Genomic DNA, 17,934 nt, shown 5'->3' on the forward strand with positions numbered 1-17,934 from the left:
CAAGCTGCTGATGCCCAAGGATAAGTAATGACTTTCTTCAAGGTCTACCTTGTTAACAACAGTTAATGGACTTCTCCTCCAGGATCTTGTCCAAACCTTTTTTAAACCCATCTACACTAACTGCCTTTTCCACATCCTCTGGCAATGAATTCCAGCACTTAACTGTGCATTGAGTAAAAAATAATTTTCTCAGATTTGTTTTAAAATGTGCTGTTTACTAACCTAATGTCTTTGTATTTTTTGAAAGATTAAATAATTGAGTCACATTTACCAGTTCTATTACATTCATGGTTTTATAAACCTCTATCATATCCACCCTTCAGTCATCTCTCCTCCAAGCTGAAGAGCCCTAACCTCATTAGCCTTTCCTCATAGGGGAGTCATTCCACCCCCTTTATAATTTTGGTTTCCCTAATCTGTATCTTTTTTAGTTCAACTATATCTTTTTTTGAAATGAGGCAACCAGAATTGCACACAATATTCTAGGTACAGTCTCACCATGAAGCGATACAAAAGTATTATGACATTCTCTTTTTTATTCACCATTCCCTTTCTAATAATTCCTAACATTCTGTTTCCTTTTTAATAGCCACCATGCACTGGACCAAGTATTGCAAAGTATTGTCCATGATAATTCCTAGATCCTTTTCCTGGGTGAAAACTCCTAATATGGAACCTACCGTAATATAGAGCCTATCATCGTGTAACCACAGTGTAGGTTACTTTTCCTATATACATCACACTGCACTTGTCCACATTAAATTTCATCTGCCATTTGTATGCCCAGTCTCCTTAGTCACACAAGATCCTCCTACAATTTCTCACAATTTGCTTGTGATTTAACAATTCAGAATAATTTTGTATAGTCTGAAAATCTGATCACCTCATCATTTCCTTTTCCAGATCATTTATAAATATACTGAAAAGCACCGGTCCCCACTTCAAATCCCTGAGGCACTCTGTTTACCTTTCTTCACGGAGAAAACTATTTAGTCCTACTCTCTGTTTCCTATCTTTTAGCCAGTTTGTAATCCACAACAGGACAATGCCTCTTATCCATGACTTTTTAGTTTTTTCAAGAGTCTCTCGCGGCAAACACTGTCAAATGCCTTTTGAAAATCCAAATACACTATACCCACCCACTCACCATTAACTTCGTTTATTAGCCCCTTCAAAAAAATGTAGCAGATTAGTGAGACAAGATTTTCACTGTGTAAATCCATTTGGGCTGTTTCCATTAAAACATGCCTTTCTATATGTTCTGTAATTTTGTTCTTTAGAAATGTTTCTACAGTTTTGCCCGGCACTAAGGTTTGTGTGTGTGTGTGAATGAGAACCTGCCTGGGGGGGATGGGTATGTGTGTGAGAGAATGTGAACCTGCCTGAGGGGGGAGTGTGTGTGTGTGTGAATGGAAGTCTGTCTGGGATGAGTGGTTGTGAATGGGTGCCTGCCTGGGATGGATGAGTGAAAGAGATCTTGCCCGAGGTGGGAGGTTGGTTGGGTGTGAATGGAATGGGAATGGGTAGATGTCAAAGGGAGCCTGCCTGGGGGGGGGATGGATGTGAAACATTTTTGCCAACCCCATTAATCCACAACAAGCTTGAAGTGACTGGAAATAAAAAGCTTTCAGGTATGGGAAGCAGATTATTTTTCCCTCTTGTTTTAATTATTGGCTGTCTGCTATTTTGAAATATTTTATTGCTGTCTGAAAATTTTTTAAATTCTCAGTGGAGCACAGGATTTGGTGAGAGGTAACTGTGGTAGGGCCGCTTGGCAATAATGATCATAATATGATCAAATTTGAATTAATGACTGGAAAGGGGACAGTAAGCAAATCCACGGCTCTTGTGCTAAACTTTCAAAAGGGAAAGTGAGAAAATGAGAAAAATAGTTAGAAAAAAATGAAAGTAGCAGCTACAAAGGTACAAAGTGTGCGAGAGGCATGGACATTGTTAAAAAATAACATCCTAGAAGCACTTTTATGGGTCCTGCCCATCCATGTTAATTTTGGCCCCTCCAAAATACCTGTTCTGGCTATGCCACTGATACCAAGACGAGGAATCTCTTAAGTTCTATAAGGCAGTACTAGAATGCGAGATGGCACAAGATCCTTAAAGATAAGTGGTGCAGTGGAACAGGGATTTGCACCTCGAATTAAGTGTAGAAAACTTGAAAGCTATATGGAAAAATACGCACAGAATCTCTATATGTAACCGACGTGTGGAGTTAATGGTTAAAACTCCTCCATAGGACATAAGGTACCGGGCCTATTACACTAAATTTTTGGTCGGTGCCTCAGAACTATGCTGGAGAGGATGTGGACAAATATGTGTAGTGGGCTTGTCCTTTGGTGGAAGAATTCTGGAATCAGTTAAGAGTTGAGATACATTCTATACTTGGTGTAGTAGTTAAATTGACACCATCACAGTGTCTTTTGAGACTGTGGAGAAATCATACATGAGCACAGCAAAATGTATTCTGATCCATGCAGTCAGGTTCACAATAGGGGTGCTGTGGAAGTGTACGCCTACAACTGCCTGTTAGAGTGGGCAACCAGAGGAGTCACAGCTTGAAGGTTCAGTCTCCAAACCTAGGAACGGGTTTAGGCTGGGCCTGTTGTGGTGTTTTCGACTGACGTCCTTCACATGGACTGCTTTGCAGCTGTGAGGATGATACATAATAATGTTGAAATTGGTGGAAGGGGCATCTCTGGAAGAAGGAGCATTTTAAAGCGAAGGACACCTAGAGGAAGATGACTGCTGAATAGCGGCATTTTGCAAGTTGATCTGGGCTGTTTCTCTGACCCTGTCTCTGAAGAGGGTGTCTTCTAAAAAAGGGGCATCATCCAACTTGCCATGGACATCCTCATGCAAGCTGCTAGTTCTCAACCAGGCCATCTGGCATGCTCCGAAGGCTAATGAGAAGTGGAGATGATGAGCGGTATACACAAGTGGTAGAAACCACAATTACAAATGGTGTAGCGCTAAAAGTTCATGGATCATTATACTGGATTAATCAAGAAATGAAGCAAAATGAACTGACCTGTGTCCTGCCCTTTTCCCCCAGAACAGGCCGGGTTTGCACAATTATCCATCAGTTTTGGCATATTCTTTCTACACATTCTTTGTTCCAGGAACCCCCTCGTTTCGCATTCACTCGTGGCCATAACTTTAAAGACATCCTTGATTCCTCTGAGTTACATTCCTATTTCTCTCGGTCATATTCCATGTGGATCTTGCGCTGCCTGCCTTCTTTCCCAAAACATACAGAACTTTGTTCATCCTCTCTCCGGCCGATCCTTCCAGATTCGTCATTCTTCCACCTGTAACACTACTGGTGTGGGGTACGTTACCTCATGTCCTTGCCCACTGCTATATGTAGGGAAGACCATGCGAGCCTTGAAGACTCGCATTTTCGAGCATATGACTTGCATTCGTAATTCCCGTGAAAAAGCTCCGTTAGTTCTACACTGGTTGGATTTCCACCACCAGCCTGAAGATCTACGTTCTTTTGTGATCGAGGTCCCTACCCCACGTGCCTGGGGAGGCAACTTTAATGCATGGCTATTGAGATGGGAGCAATGGTGGATTTTTACTCTTAATACGTCCCATCCTGCTGGTCTAAACCGGGATATTCAGTGGTCAGTTGTCTTTTGATCACCTTTTTATCCACCTTTTTCTTTAATTCTTCCCCTTTTTCCCCCATTTTTTCTCCCTTTGTCCTCTGTCTTCCAGCCATTCCCCCACTCTCCCTTTTCTTTCCCCTTCCCTCTCCCCTCCCCCCGGGTCGTTTTTCTGCTTCTCTTACTGTCTCTTACAGCAGTTTTGAATCTCTTTGTATACTTGCAACTTTTGTCTTGTTGTTAATTGAATTTGTTGCCCCGTGTTCTGAATTTTTCAATCTTTTAATTTTATTCTTATGTCTCTTCTCTTTTCTGGTCTGTCCAACACTCTTGCTCTGGGCCTTTATTTTTCGCACGGTTAACATTCCCCGCCCCTTATTTAAATGCGGGAGCATCGCCACTGAGACGGCCCTGCGGAGATGCCACTGACTTATGGTTCCAGGCAAGTCTTTTGACCCTTCCTAGCCAAATTTTCACTTCTTCTACTCTTATTATACAACACTTTTGAATATTTCTCTTTTTCCTTTTACAGTTTTACTATATATTTGTTTATATCGGAGCTTCCCCTGTCCTCCTGTTCTTGAATATTCCAGTTTGAAAGGTTGGCTCGATATAGTGATTAGAAACAGTTGTTCTGCTTTATGCTTGGAAGGTATGTTTTGGTCCCGTCTTTCGGACCCTCCCTCCGGTATATTATTTCACATGCTCGGTTATTAAATAAATCTTCTCCAATATGGTTTTGTCTTGTTTTCTTTCCCTTGTCCAGTTTACTCCCATCTTGGATTACCCTCCGTAGGGAGCTTCACATAAAACACTGACGTTTCTTCCTGCAGGTATCCTCTATTGTTCATCCCCTAAATTTTATCACAATTTTCTTTCCGATCACACATGATCTGTTCAATTTTTTCCTTACTTCTGTTTTCCCCTCTCACAGCACATGAATTCCATTACTGTTTCATGTATTGGATATCCACTGCCAACATTATAATAAGGTATTCCTTTATGACTTGCTCTGATAAAAACTCCCCTTCCCGTTCCCTTCCTTCAAAACTGCTATGCTCCTTTGTTTTTCCAGCATCACTTGTTTTGGTAAATCGTATCCTCTTTTTTATGCATTGTTTCCAACAATAAACTCTCCCTACCCCTCTTATCTAGCATTGAAGGTTTTTGAATTGATTGAAACGGTTCTGCATGTCAATGCTGTTAATAATTTTGTTTAATCTTCTCCCCTCCCGTACCTTCCCCTCCTCCTTCCCCTTCCCGTCCCCTTTTTCTTTCCCTCTTTTCCTCTCCCTCCTTTCCTCCCTCTTCCCCTTCCCCCCCCCCTTATTTATACTGGGTTCTATACTTACTTGTCACCAATTTTATGATAATCTCTATGTTTATATTTTTTCTATATATGGTTTATACATGTTTGTAAATGGTTGATTTTTAGTTTAAATGTTTTTTATGTAACCTTGTAAACCGATATGATGGCTCCTACCAAATACCGGCATAGAAATTTTCAATAAATAAATAAAAATATATATTTGTTTATTTATTTATTTGGAGCTTTTCTATACCAGCATTCATGATACAATCACACGATGCTAGTTTACAGTTAACAAGGGGTGTAAAACGGCTTGAACATTTAACAAGTGAAGAGGAGCAAAAACGTTACAATAAAACAAGGGTGCTAGAACTGGGGGAAGAAGAAGACAAAGCTAGAATAACTTAACAGTAGGATGAGCAATTATTTACATAGTGCCGAGGGTCTCTCAATAGTTGTTGTGGTGCCTCAGTTAGGTTCGGGAAAGGCTTGTTTAAACAACCAAGTCTTAAGCCTTTTTCTAAATGTTAGTAAGCATGGTTCCTGTCTGAGATCAGTATAGATGGTCCTGCTGTAGAGAAGGCCTGGTCTCTGAATGCTAGAGGATGTGTAGATTTAGTTTGGGGGACATGCAGTGATCCTCTGTAAGCTTCTCTGATGAGTCTGGATGAGGTACGTGGTCTGAGCGGGATTTGAAGATTAAGAGGGGCTTGGTTATGGATGGATTTGTGGATGATAGTGATGGACTTGTGAAGAATTCTGAAATGTATTGGCAGCCAGTGCAAATTCTTTAGGATGGGAGAGATGTGGTCTCTTCTTCTAGTGTTTGTCAGGATTCTGGCTGTCGTGTTTTGGAGCATCTGAAGAGGTTTGATGGAGGAGGAAGGGAGACCTAGCAACACAGAGTTACAATAGTCTATCTTGGAGAAAATTACGGCTTGGAGGACAGTTCTGAAATCTTGAAAGTGAAGGAGTGGTTTAATTCTTTTCAGTACCTGCAGTTTGTAAAAGCAGTCCTTGGTAGTGTGGTTGATGAAAGATTTTAAGTTGAGGCAGTTGTCAATTAATACTCCTAGGTCTCTTGCTTGGGTGACGAATATATTAGATAGTGCACTTTGTATGGTATTACTGTTTTCAGGGTAGATGAGGAGGAGTTCAGTCTTAGCTGAATTTAGTATTAGGTTTAAACTTGCGAGGAGACTGTTAATCTCTCGGAGGCAATTCTCCCAGTGCTTGAGTATTTTGATAATGAATTCTTTGATGGGGATCAGGATTTGCACGTCGTCAGCATATAGGAAGTGTTTTAGTTTAAGGTTGGTTAGCAACTGGCATAGTGGAAGAAGGTATATGTTGAACAGAGTGGGGGATAGGGAAGAGCCTTGAGGAACTCCTAGTGAGGAGTTGTAGCGGGGGGATTCTTTATTGTTGATTCTGACCTTGTAACCTCTGTTACTGAGGAATGTTTTGAACCATGCAAATGCAGTTCCTCTTATTCCAATGCCAGACAGCTGGTTGAGGGGGATGGTTTACAGTATCTAAGGCCGCCGAAAGATCAAGTAGGATCAGTAAAAAGGATTGTCCTTTGTCCAGGCCCATGATGAGGTGGTCTGTCAGAGATATGAGTAGGGTTTCTGTGCTTAAAGCCTTGCGGAACCCGTATTGGGTGGGGTACAGTATTTTGTGATCTTCAATGTAGTCTGAAAGTTGCGAGTTGACTAATTTTTCCATAATCTTGACTATAAAAGGAAGATTGGAAATAGGGCGGAAGTTATTGGGATCTTTTGGATCCAAATTCGGTTTCTTTAACAGAGGTTTAAGAGAGGCCAGTTTGAGGTCGTCTGGAAAGATTCCCCGAGATAGTGAACAGTTTATGATATCAGCCAGGGGTTGGGAAATGGTGTAGGGTACTAGCAGGAGAAGTTTAGTTGGGATTTGGTCGAAGGGATGGGAGGAAGGCTTCATTTTCTTCATTAGCGATTGGATCTCTAGAGCAGTGATGTTTTATACATGTGTTTTATGATTTATCTTGTTTTAAACACATTTTTTTCAGTCTTTTTTGGTATTTCTGTAGATATCAGTAGCATTATTTGCTGTTTGGTGTCTCTGTTTTTGGTGAATCCTTATTACATTTCTCTGACTTATTCTTTGGTTTTGTTACTAGCTGATTTCCTGGGCCTCTGTCCCTCCCGATGCAGCCCATGTCGGGGGACCAAAACCTTCTTTCAACTACTCACGAATAAAGGTGAAAACACTTAATTTAACATCTTTTTTCACTTCATTTCTTGATTAATCCAGTATAAGGAACTGTGAACTTTTAGCACTATACCATTTGTAATTGTGGATGCTTCGAAGGCTACCATGAAAGTTCTTTCTGCGCTGTTGAACAATTCATATATTGATTGGAGAACATGTTATTTGCATGCTTCTGTATCCAGAAGAGTCCACCAATAGCCTTCCAGCTCACCATCAAGAGACTATCAGCAGATTAACAGAGCGTTAAGACATCTGTCATCTTGGAGGGGAATATTTCCAGGGCATGCCCAGATGATGGTGTCCTGTACTCCCTCCTCAGACTAGCTAGATTCCACAGAGAAGGATGGTTGCAGGCTAGATCCCACTAACAGAACCTCTGATGACAGGTCCTCAGGTGTGGAGGCTAAAAGGGAGCTCCCCCTTGAGGGAGCAAATCTGATATTCTAGGTAGGGGAGGTTGCTAGCAACAAGATAAAGAAAGCCTTCACTAATTCAGCTATCTAGTCTACAGACAGTTGTGTCCTCTGACCAAGAGGTGGGGAAGATATAACCTCCTCCTGCAAAGCTTCTATTGGACTCCAGGAGGGCTACCCTCTTAATTTAATTGCATGGACACACAGAGATCAAATGCACAATAGAACATATTGGATTCGGAGTCTCCAAGCAAAGTCCAAGACACAGGAGGTGGGACGGAGATAAGGACATCAACATGGATGGAGGTAAGTGCAATGAATCACCGCTAACCTTTAAAAAGAGATAGAGCAGCTTTTAAACTAGAACAAAGGGGAAAGTCGACAGTCACTCAGCAGCACATGGTTCGGAGGGAGGTATCTTCAAAGGATACTAATGATGCATTAGAATTAGGGCACCTCGACAGTGAGGGTCCAATAATAAGAAAAGCAGTCCAAGTGCCTGTAACTAAAAACTCACCTGAGTTAAAAAATTCTAACTTATCCCTATCAATTAAAAAGCAGAATGAAAATACAAACAAAAAGCAAACTTTGAAATGTTTGTATGCTAATGCCAGAAGTTTAAGAAGTAAGATGGGAGAATTAGAATGTATAGCAGTGAATGATGACAGACTTAATTGGCATCTCAGAGACATGGTGGAAGGAGGACAACCAATGGGACAGTGCTATACCGGGGTACAAACAATATCGCAATGACAGAGGAGCACCCGGGAGGCGGTGTGGCGCTTTATGTCCGGGATAGCATAGAATCCAACAGGATAAACATCCTGCATGAGACTAAATGCACATTCGATAACACATTGAAATCGTCAGTTCAGTGTGCTGTGGCAGTCAAAAAAGCAAACAGAATGTTGGGAATTATTAGAAAGGTAATGGTGAATAAAATGGAAAATGTCATAATACCTCTGTATCGCTCCATGGTGAGCCTGCACCTTGAATACTGTGTACAATTCTGGTCGCTGCATCTCAAAAAAAGATATAGTTGTGATGGAGAAGGTACAGAGAAGGGCAACCAAATGATAAAGGGAATGAAACAGCTTTCCTATGAGGAAAGACTACAGAGGTTAGGACTTTTCAGCTTGGAGAAGAGACGGCTGAGGGGGGATATGATAGAGGTGTTTAAAATCATGAGATGTCTAGAACAGGTTAATATGAATAAGTTATTTACTCTTTCGGATAATAGAAAGACTAAGGGGCACTCCAGGAAGTTAAAACTAAATCGGAGAAAGTTCTTTTTTACTCAACGCACAATTAAACTCTGGAATTTGTTGCCAGAGGATGTGGTTAGTGCAGTTAGCGTAGCTGTGTTTAAAAAAGGATTGGATAAGTTCTTGGAGAAGAAGTCCATTACTTGTTATTAATTAAGTTGACTTAGAAAATAGCCACTGCTATTACTAGCAACCGTAACATGGAATAGACTTAGTTTTTGGGTACTTGCCAGGTTCTTATGGCCTGGATTGGCCACTGTTGGAAACAGGATACTGGGCTTGATGAACCCTTGGTCTGACCCAGTATGGCATATTCTTATGTCCAGAGCCCCACAAAATACATTCGAGCCTCGAGTTTATCGAGTGCACTAATAGGGCTGGGAACTGGTGTACCAACTGTGGCAGAGTGTGAAGTATTGACAATGCCAAGGCTGGATGCATCGATGGAGGAGATGGCTGCATCGACAATGTTGAGGCCTAATTCACTGATGGGAGATGGTGGAAGAGACAGCTGAGGAGAGGTATGATAGAGCTCTATAAAATCATGAGAGGACTAGAACAGGTAAATGTGAATGTTATTTACTCTTTCAGAAAATAGAAGGACTAGGGAGCACTCCAAGAAGTTAGCAAGTAGCATATTTAAAACAAAATGGAAAAAATATTTTTCATTCACACTACTAAGCTATTGAATTTGTTACTGGAGAATGTGGTTAGGGCAGTTAGTGTAGGAGAAGTCCATAAACTGCTATTAATCAAGTTGTCTTAGGGAATACCACTGCTATTACTGGCATTAGTAACATGGGATCTATTTAATGTTTGTGTACTTGCCAGGTACTTGTAACCTGGATTGGCCACTGTTAGAAACAGGATGCTGGGCTTGATGGATCCTCAGTCTGAACCAGTATGGCAACTTCTTATGTTCTTATAATGGCTCTATATCGTTCTATGGTGCAACCTCATCCTGCAGTTCTGGTTACCTCCTCTCAAAAAAGATATAGCAGAATTAGAAAAGGTATGGAGAAAGGCGACCAAAATGATAAAGGGGACTGAACGATTCCCCTATGAGGAAAGACTAGAGAAGTTAGGACTCTTCAGCTTGGAGAAGAGATGGCTGAGGGGAGATATGATAGAGGTCTATAAATTAACAAGTGAAATGAAATGAGTAAACTTAATCGGTTGTTTACTCTTTTGAAAAGTACAAAGACTAGGGGACATAAATGAAGTTACCACGATACACTTAAAACTAATAAGAGGAAACTTTTTTTTTTAACCAATGTATAATTAAGCTCTGAAATTCATTGTCAGAGGATGTGGTAAAAGATATTAGTGTTATTGTGTTTAAAAAAAGGTTTGGCCAAGTTCTTGGAGGAAACATCCATAAACCATCATTAAGGTGGAGTTACAAAATCCACTTCTTATTCCTGGCATAAGCAGTTTGGAATCTATGTAACCACTGGGATCTTGCCAGAAACTTGTGACCTGAAATTGACACAGTTGGAAACAGGATACTGGGCTTGATGAACCTTTGGTCTGACCCAGTATAGCAATTCTTTTGTTCTTATAGCCCAGCAGCCTCCTGAAACCAAGGATTGGTGCACTGATGACACCAAGAAAAAGGTTGTGTCGATGGCACCAGCTGTGTCATAGCCGAAGTTCAATACAATGCAAGTTTTGGCACAGACTTAAGCTTCATCAGCACCAACTGCACAGCCAGCTCCAAAGCATGATGTTTCTTCCTTTTGTGCTCCTTGTTTGATTTCTGGGCTACGACGGATCCGAGAACTGGCGCCACAACTGAGGAAACTTTGTTTGAGGAACTCCTGCTCAACATGGCACAGAGGTTGTCAGAAGAAGCCCCATTCCAAGAGGAGGAACGAATAACTTTTCATCGACCTGTGAAGTTCCTCCATCTTCCAGGCACTGTGGCATCCGGCCACTATCAAAGCAATTGAATGAGTCGTGATCTGGTGCCAGATATCTGTAAACAAATTTTGTGGCCATTGGTGATGGACATCTTGCAGTCCTTAAAGCACTGGAAACAGCCTTCTTCAAGTCTGGCATGATCATCTATTTTTCTTTTTCTTTGCACTGAAAAGTGCTATTGAGCAGCTGCCAAGGCAGCATGGCAACTCGAAGTGAATTGAAGGAGAAAGGTTTGAAGAAGCACAAAGTAAAAAAAAAACAAACAAAAAAACACAAGAGCGTACACATCCATGCAGAAGCTCAGATGAAATATGACCGAGGGGCTAACAAAGCAGCATGTGCACGGTAAGAGCAAGTTTGCTTACCGTAAACGGTGTTTTCCGTAGATAGATGAATTTGCCATGCTGTATGGGTATGTCCTCCGTGCCACTAGGTGGCGGAGCTCTCAAAGTCTAGCAAAAACATTTAGCCAGGCACTCCTCCTGTATCCTGACAGGACTCAGGCTCCTCAGTCAGTATCAAAGCAAGGTAAGTATGCTAGGACTGTCCGGGGAGGCGGGCAGGTCAGCATGGCTAATTCATCTGCTACCTATGGAAAATACCGTTTACGGTAAGCAAACTTGCTCTTTTCACATAGATAAGCAGCTGAATTAGCCATGCTGTATGGGAGTCCCCAGCTGATGTACTGAGCAGCTAGTATGTGGTTTTTTTTGCTCAATACGATAATAGTGGCGGACAGTTCCTATGAAGGCTTTTGTGTTTAGAATTATGCACTTCTGTAGGATAGTCCGTTGCAAAAGGAGCATCCACCGTCTGTTTGTGTAAACACTGGTGGAATGTGAAAGGTGTGTAGCGGTGACCGTGTTGTCGCTTCACAAATGCCTAGGAGAGACTTGATGAAGAGAAGCAATTGAGGTTGTCATTTCCTGCACATGATGTGTCCTTAGGATCGCAGATAGTGTGTGCGATTTCTTATTATCGCTGAAAAAGGATAAGATTGCATATCTCTTTGGATAAGTTGTTCTTGTCACTGGACGCCTTCGTGCATCTGGACTGACGAAGAAAATCGTTTTGAGGTTGATTGAGTGACAGAGTGTTTTGTGTAGTATGGCAGCGCACGATTACAATCAAGGCATGTAAAGTTAACTGTACATTACCGTTAAAGAAAGTTCGGGAAGTGTGCAAGGTCAGCTTGCCGTGGTGAAATGAAAGAAAAAAAAGAGGGCAGTGAATCAATGCTTGTAATTCACTTGGTCTTCTTGATAGAATGAAATCAACCAGGAAATGCACCTGCTATGAGAGGTAGTGAAGATGACAAGTGTGTAGAGGTGCAAAGGAAGAAAGCATTTGCTGTTCGAGATTCATGTTAATGCACCACGGCACCGGTGGTTTTGTAAAGGTGGATGTAGAGGGTAATAGTCCCTACATGAATAGGTATACCCAGGAACAACATGAAAGAGGTCCTTCCTATAGATGAAGGTGATGAGCTGCACTGGTGCATACAGGAACTCGTAAGAACATAAGAAATTGCCATGCTGGGTCAGACCAAGGGTCCATCAAGCCCAGCATCCTGTTTCCAACAGAGGCCAAAACCAGGCCACAAGAACCTGGCAATTACCCAAACACTAAGAAGAACTCATGCTACCGATGCAATTAATAGCAGTGGCTATTCCCCAAGTATAATTGATTAATAGCCATTAATGGACTTCTCCTCCAAGAACTTATCCAAACCTTTTTTGAACCCAGCTACACTAACTGCACTAACCACCTCCTCTGGCAACAAATTCCAGAGCTTTATTGTGCGTTGAGTGAAAAAAGAATTTTCTCCGATTAATCTTAAATGTGTTACTTGCTAACTTCATGGAATGCCCCCTAGTCCTTCTATTATACGAAAGTGTAAGTAGCCGAGTCACATCTACTCATTCAAGACCTCTCATGATCTTAAAGACCTCTATCATATCCCCCCCTCAGCCATCTCTTCTCCAAGCTGAACAGCCCTAACCTCTTCAGCCTTTCCTCATAGGGGAGCTGTTCCATCCCCTTTATCATTTTGGTTGCCCTTCTCTGTACCTTCTCCATCGCAACTCTATCTTTTTTGAGATGCGGCGACCAGAATTGTACACAGTATTCAAGGTGCGGTCTCACCATGGAGCGATACAGAGGTATTATGACATTTTCCGTTCTATTAACCATTCCCTTCCTAATAATTCCCAACATTCTATTTGCTTTTTTGACTGCTGCAGCACACTGAGCCGAAGATTTTAAAGTATTATCCACTATGATACCTAGATCTTTTTCCTGGGTGGTAGCTCCTAATATGGAACCTAACATCGTGTAACTACAGCAAGGGTTATTTTTCCCTATATGCAACACCTTGCACTTGTCCGTAGCAAGGAGTCGAAATGCCCTTGCTGCATCGTAGATGGAGGCAGGACAGAAGTCGGCTAAATGGGAAGCAGCAGCGCAGCGGGACAACCTTCTCAGTACTTGAATGTGATAGAGAGTTGTCCTGAGGATAGCAGAAAAATGTAAATAAGGAAGGCGTTCATCTCCATGCCATAAGGTATGGGGAGGCGTGGAGAGGATGTTCCCTCGTCTTAGGGAAGAAGCTATTAGCCGCATCCAGGCGAATTGGGTTGCGAATCGAAAACCGTCATAGGTAACAGAACCATGGACGACTTGGCTATGTTGGCGCGATGAGGAACAGATGCGCTTTTTTTTTTTTTTTAATGCATATCCACTATATGACAGATTCGCCTGGTTTTCTATGCGTCTCTGGAGAGTTCAAGAGATGAGTGGTATCGGAAGGAATGCAGAAATATGCCTTGTCACCAATGGATGAGAAAGGCGCCCGACGTCTGAACAAGCTCAGAGAAGTCGAATAAAGCTCTCCATTTTCTGTTGTACCATGTTGCAAGAGTTCCACCGTAGTGAGAAGTCTTAGTGAGAGTGGGTCTTGAGTTAATTTTGCAGTTAGTTTCCCTTTGTAGGAGCGAAACTGATGTTGAGTTTGTCCGGTCTGGAATCATTAATTCCGGGCAGATAATTGAGTGAAGTGAAATGGATATTCGATGAACGTGATCCAAACTCTGAACTGCCTGTTCGTCGAGGATCCAGGAGCTGGATACTGTTTGTTTGTTTTTTTTAATTTATGGAAGTCGGATTCTGTGTGAATCATGACTATCTTTCCCTTGCAGGGAATCGTAAAGGTTCATGTGCAGTGTGAACTTGTACTAAGTTGATAGAGCTTGTGTCTGAAATTCGTTCAGATGCTGTGGTGAGAATTATTTGATGGCCTAGGGAAGGCAGGGGTGAGCATGTTGAAATGTCAACGGGAGTAGCCACCAGGCCTTTTTTTTTTTTTTACTGCAGGCCAGGAATGTGAGTGGTCAATGCCTGAGGTCACATTGCAGGCAGCGGATATGCCGGTGTGCATGCGGAACAATGTAGGTGGCTGCCTTACGTGGTCCAGAAATAGTTATGGTCCGGCGAGTTGTCACTATAGTAGTGTGAAGTAGAGCTGTACAACACGTTGAAAAGAGTTAAAGCTCTTGGGTGAGGTAGAAAGCCGTGTTGTGAAGTTTTCGATGTAGGCTCCCATGAAGTGCAGATTGGATAGACTGCACTGCTGACTTCTTGCTTCACCATTTTTTATTTATTATTAAGGGTCCTAGATTTTCTAGGCAAGAATCGTCTGCAAAGATTGCCGCTTGGTAGTATTGGAATGGATGGCACCAGGAATCTATCGTCTAGACAGGGAAAACATTACTTCCTCTGACGACGAATGGTGCGGCACTATCAGTGCCTAGTACTTGGGAAAAATCTTGCAGAAAGAAGGCCATATGGAAAAACTTGTATGGCAGAGTGGTTGCACATCTGGAAAAAAATGAGGTAACGCTAGGCATTGAAGTTCTTCGATAGGTAAGCTTATACCCGTTTCCAAGGCAGTGCGACCCTCGGGATGAAGGAATGAAGAGTGTTCTTAAAAGAAGTCATTCCGCATCTATTGGTATTATAAATTGATTGTTTGAGATTGGAAATAAGTAGGCAACTTTATCCTTGAGGTCATGAGGGTAGCGTTATGATTTCCAAAGACCCGACTGGGATTGTGGAGGTTGAGGATCCGTAGGATGCTGCGACTGGCGAAGCTTTCTAGTACGCTGATGTGGTGCTTGTTGCTGATCAGCTTGCTGCCTCAATGGTTGATAAAACAATGCTTATAAGCGGAGTAAGGCTTGAAGGATATTTATTTAGTTATTGTGAATCCTCGGCAGAGGGCCAAGTCTGAATATTGACATCATGATAAGATGGACGATGAGAGAAGTTATGAAGGGATGTCTTTTTTTTTTTTAAGCTTGTGATCGTATCGGTGAACTGATCTCCGAATAAATTGTGTTGACGACATAGGAATATGTCCGGTTGTCGTTAAACATCATCACACATGGCGCTAGCACTGAACCATGGAAGGTGGCTGGCTGCCAGGTATTCGCTGAAGTCTTAAAAAAGACTTCCAAGCTATGGAAACAACAAAACGGAGTTCAGGAAGTGCTTCCAGCTTTCGGCAAGGCCTATTAGAAAATGTGGTTCTTAGAGCCTATCAAGTATGAAGAGATGCAATGCAAACTTTTGTGGCTAGCATGGGGGTTTATGAGTCTTCCCGAAGAAAGACTTACCCATTTGCCTCCTCTGTATATACCTTCCCTTAGTTGGCGGTGTATTGGAACAAGTCCTGGAGCATACAACGTTCATAGCAGCATCGACTCAAGCAACTCGGAGAAAAGTGGAAGGTGAATGTTGGTGTGGAAAAGTGAAACTTTCAGTTGAAGTTCTAGGCGATGTTGAAATTAATTAGAAATGATTGGAGGATCCCACAAGGATGTCATTCAGGGAATTCCTGGAATGCTGTCCACTGGGAGTTATGGGAGGTTATTGATTGAATAGGAACCTCTAAACTCTAAGATGCCCTCAGCCAAGTCCATGGAAGTGGACTGCAATTGTCTGACCTATATTGACTGCATAGGTGGTATACCTGCTGAAGGACGAATGGGCTTCAGTATTATTAGTGTAATTTTCCCTTTTTTTTTTTTGGAATGCCTAGTAGTAGGCTTCGCAATAGTTTGAGGGGCCTTTTTTTTTTGGCAAACGCCTTAGTGTTAGCAGGCGTTTGGTGGCATAAGTGTGTGCGCACGCTTGGCACCTGCACTGAAGTTCTGGCGCAACCGGTGCCCACGCCTATGCTGAGCGTGCCCGATGAGCCCTGTGTTCACAATCCAGCTGTGTGTTGCGGGCCCCCCCCCTTTTTTTTTTTTTTGTTAACACACACACACGCCTTGGTTTCAGGAGGCGCTTGAACACAATTAGGTTTGCACGCTCTGCAGTCGTACCAATGTCTTGCATGTCTGGTGCTCCCGCCAATGTTCCAGCACACTCGGCGAGCCGTGGGCTCATCTTTCGGCTTGTGCTGTGCCTCCCTTTAATGTGACCATGGCTGTGTCGAAGTGAGGCCAGGGGTTATTGTGTCAATACCTCTTGCGTTAGTGCGCCCGCGTCGATGCGTCAGGGTATCCCGCAGCCGCGCCGATGCCCCATGGATGCGTCAGCACCAGCGTCAATATCGCAGCGCTTCGGCGCCACAGTAATGTCCAAGCATGTCGGCGCCCCCTGGATGTGTCTGTGCCAGCATCGATGGCTGGCGCTCCAGCGCATGTGTCGACGCTTTTCAGCGCTGCATCGATGTCCTGGCTCACTGCTGCCCACATGGATGCGTCGGCACCCGTGTTTGCGCATCCGTGCCTGTTGGCACATCGGCACCCGCGTCCACTGGTGGGATTTTGGCCCTTGTTCTGCGGCACCGGCGTGGAAGTCAGCATGCCAGCATAGATATGCCCTAACTTCTGTTAGTTGATGATTTTCCCACGCCCCTCCCCCGGCCTCTACTCTGAGCCAGCCCTATGAATGGGGGGTGGGGGGGGGAGGGTTAACCGAGGAGGCTTGCTGAGGTATGCATTGTCCGAGAGGGGGAGGGGGTGCCCCAAGATGTTAAACAGTCTCGTGAGGTCAGGTCTTCTTTCTGAACATCTATATATATGGGCGAGAGAGAGAGATGGAGAGAGAGAGAGAGTTGGAGAGAGAGAGATGTTTTTTTTATTTTGTTAGGGTTTTTTTGTTTTTAAGTAGAGGAGAAGTAGAGAGCTCTGCGCACAGTGTTGCGCGGAAAAAATTAGACTGAGGAGCCTGAGGTGATCCTGTCAGGATACAGGAAGGAGGGAGTGCCTGGCTAAAAGTTTTTGCTAGACTTTGAGAGCTCTGCCACCTAGTGGCACGGAGGACGTACCCATACAGCATGGCTAATTCAGCTACTTATCTGTGTGAACATTTTCACATATGCTCAGTAATAAAATTTTACTGAGCTAGAGTGATGGGTCTGTTTGGCAACACTGGATAATATGACCCATGTGCATTGGCTAATCCAGCCCTGCTTGTCAATGGAGAAACCACCTTTTCATAAAAGCAAGGTGGTTTGTACAATAAAAGAAAAAATCAGCAATAAAATCAAAATAAAACACAAAAAGTCACCTGGTCCTCACAGGTTTCCCACTGAACCAATGGGAAATCTATTCAATATTTAACTGTGCAACTTACCTCCCACCAATGTCACTACACCCATCTAACCTTACTTCTCAAGTCACTAGATTGGCTCGCTATCTGTTCATGCATACAATCCAAGCTTCTCTTATCAATAAGCATGTGTATTCTGCAATTCATCATTATCGCTTTTCTCTTATCTCACCCAATGCTCCATACATCCATTTGGCTCCATCAGCAATGCCAGATTCTGTGCTTTCCACCTCGCTGCTCCACATGCTTGGAACAGACTTCCTGAGTTGGTGCATCATGCTCCTGCTATGGCCTTATTTAAAACCAGCCTAAAAGCCTGCCCTTTTCAGGCCACTTTTAAATTTTAACCCCTGGATCTTCTGATAGTAACCTTGCTGTTTTTAACCATTTTCTTAACAAAAAGAATTCCATAAGTTTCTTATTTGTCCCGTATGTTTGTTTCAACTAGGCTAAGCTCTATGGAACAAGGTCTGTCTCATGTGTAACTGGACAGAACTGAGTGCATCTAGTAGTCCTACAGAAATAAGAAA

The 17,934-nt window shown here is 42.8% G+C and overlaps 1 protein-coding gene across 1 annotated transcript in view; it reads right to left on the minus strand.

Moving 5' to 3' along the window:
- The window catches only part of TM9SF3 (transmembrane 9 superfamily member 3), a 188,725-nt gene that overhangs the window by 146,539 nt on the left and 24,252 nt on the right, over positions 1 to 17,934 (minus strand). The gene's annotated exons all lie outside the window — the stretch shown is intronic.

The sequence above is a fragment of the Rhinatrema bivittatum genome, chromosome 7 (assembly GCF_901001135.1).
Source record: "Rhinatrema bivittatum chromosome 7, aRhiBiv1.1, whole genome shotgun sequence".
NCBI classification, from domain to species: Eukaryota; Metazoa; Chordata; class Amphibia; order Gymnophiona; family Rhinatrematidae; genus Rhinatrema; species Rhinatrema bivittatum.